Here is a 3,156-nt window from a genome sequence, read left to right on the forward strand (position 1 = left end):
CACCTGGACAGCTGGAGGAGGGGAGGGAGCAGGGAGGTAGGCAGGGAGTGTGTGTGTGTGTGTGTGTGTGTGTGTAGTTAATAAGAGTAAATAATAAACTAATAAAGAGATTATGAGTATGTACATATGTGATGGTAATGATGATAATTATGATGATGAATTTTCTTATGTTTGCCCTTGCAGGCTTCGGCAAAAGATGTCTCTGAATACATGTCCGGTTTGGTTTTGGAATGATTTTGATCATGTGAGATTTGGGTGGTTTACGTACGTATGTTTAGTAATGTTAGGTTTGACATGAAAAGTTTTACCTAGTCTGCCCTAATCTGGCCAGAACCCTGCAGGCCAAATTTCCCCTGCTTAAAACTCCCAAGGCCAAACTAACCTAACTAAACCTATCCATCTCGAGTTTTGGTATGGATAGGTTTGGTTATGTCAGTTTTGGTCAAGGGAGCTTTGCTCATTTCTGGTCAGGCATCTAAGTCGGTAGGTCATGCTCGTCTCATTACAAAAAATTAGTCTGGAGGATTCATCATCCACGAGCTGGTCTGAGGATTCCTCATCGTAAAGTTCGCCTGTGACGAACTGGAACGACGAACTTCGTAATAATCGCTCGTGTAAGAAGAGGAGCAGCGGTGGCGGTGAATGTGTTCTGAGCAACCCGAAAATGTATTTAAAAGTGTGTATTCCTCACTTTCCCGCTGCTCCTCTGCACCAGAGAAGGGAAGCGTTTAGCATATGCAGTAAATTGCTGCTACAAGGACAAGGCCCTTGCGTGCACATTACAATATTACATGCGTTACTCATGCACCGTTTGTTGATTGTTGAAAAAGAGAGAAAAGCTGATCACACAAATAGATAGAATTTAGGCTCATTTATACAGACATAAACATGCACACTCACAATACAGATCTTGGTTATCTGAGATTGAGTTTCTATCGTTGTTATTAATGAGGAAATAAGAACAAAATCTCTGTGTGGAGTGGCTGTGTACAACATATCATGAAATTGGTATTGAACAGATACACATTTAATTTTCTAATAGATAAAACATTCATTCCATTGACATTTGTATTTGTGTAAGACTACTTACATTTAAAGAAATCTTTAAAGGCAACAGTTCATAGGAACTTAGATAGTGGTTTGGTATCATGAACGTGTTGAACTCATTAACGCCGGAAACCGAATTCGAACGCCAAGGCAACGCAGGAATTCAGCTCGCCTCTTAGTGAAGTAAATTACATATCCCTTTATGTATAGTTGCTTTAGCTATAATAGTCTCTTCTGTCCAATTGGTAGCAATACAACCGAAATTCATGACTGTCAACTCATACCGGTAAAGGCCCAGCCAGCCTGGACATCGATGAGTACCACATTATTGTCTCAGGTTATTTTTGTTATGAACGTGAAAATACTTGTCTATAAGAGGAGTATTACGATCACCTATAGAAGAGTCTGGATGTGATGGGATACCTTAAGAACAGGGGTAAGTTAAGGTAAGGAGCCACTGCATTTAGTAATAGTACCTCTGTTTTGTGTCCGTGCACACATTAGTATGCAATTACCTCTCGTGATGTCTGCTTATCAAGGAGTCTTTATCTTTGACGTGTCTCGCAACAATCAGGATAATAATGATCCTTCCTAGATGATCAAAATGTTGTAACCCTCGCCCCCAGTGTTACGTAGTTAAATTCAAAGATGAGAGACTATAATGTCTCAATTTTTTTAAACAGATGGTCATACTCCCGCAAGATCCAGCTAGCGACTATGAGTCGTGAGCTTTGTTTGAAGAATTCATTGGTGAGAGAGAAATAAGGAGCAAGAAGGAAATGAAAAGGATAAAAGTGGTGTTCCCCACAGCACCACCCCTCTTTGCTTCCACTTTGAGGACATTCATTGGCTGAGAGGTTATGAGCCTGTCAGCCACACCAACTGAGTCAGGAGTCACAGGACTAGCTAAAACATTATTATCTTCATATAGTTTAGTGGCGGCTCGAGTATAGGCACTGTGGAACTGCAGCACCCTCTATTTCCACTTGATATTATCGGTATGTAACATTCAATAAATGTTTTCCTATTTAATTCTTTCTTTATACTTGTACAACATAAGCTTGATGTCAGTCAGTAGCCATCCCTCAGTTTATGAAAGAAATACAAAAGTCTTTGTATAGAACTACACACATCACAGTTCCAGTGGCGTGGAGTTTGACTGTTTTGCACATGTGCACCTAGGAAGATGCTCACCGGGTTGTGAGGGAGAGGGAGCACTGGCGTTCCAGCAGTGCCGATCTTGGCATGTTGATGGAAAGTAGTATGTAGTATTTTTTTATTTCGACTGTGTTGTGCTTAAAAAACCATGTACTAAGGAGAAAATTATTGATCTTGCGCAAATCTAAACAAGAATAGATCTCATTTTTAGATGAATGGATTGAGATTAAACTGTGACAGTTGAGATTATAATAATTAAAAGTGTTTGATTATTTTTTTAAGATAATATCAAGTTTCTGAACAAATTTTCTTATATATGTGTGTTTCCTTTTATAATATATTGAAACAAGGTCAAAAAAAAATTTAATTGAAACAGCATCCTCACTAATTTTAGCTACGAGCCGCGACTGGTAAAGTTACTCTTGCATTGTTGTCGGATTTTTGCCTCTTCGTACAAGATTTTTTTTCCTCATAGGTTACAGTTCTAGAAATTAATCAAATTTTTCGAGTTTCTTTCCCATCAACTGTCACTGACACATATAGACCCAATTACAATAAAAATGTATAATATGAAAGGAAAAATATATAAGATAGCATGCAGTCACTGGAAAATATACAGTTATATAAACACTACAAAAATGTAGACATGAGCATTCACAAAAAGAATGAATGCAGGAGTATGTTTAGTGTGCGGTGTCAAAGTGACATATACATATTTCACAAGTCCTTGTAAACTTCAGTGCCTTGTAGTAGAATCTACTCTTCTCACAGTTTGGTAAGTTCATGTTACTTCTGCATTAGTGGTAAATGTTATGGGATGACCAGTCCATATGAAACATGGTGTCTACCTTGGGGATGAATTGGTGTGTGATCAAAAGGTGTTACCAATTCCCTTAGAATCCCTGTAGTAAAATCCATCACTGACATCGAGATAGGGCAGGGCCCAACCTT

This window comes from Portunus trituberculatus, chromosome 17 (genome assembly GCF_017591435.1).
Source record: "Portunus trituberculatus isolate SZX2019 chromosome 17, ASM1759143v1, whole genome shotgun sequence".
Lineage (NCBI taxonomy): Eukaryota > Metazoa > Arthropoda > Malacostraca > Decapoda > Portunidae > Portunus > Portunus trituberculatus.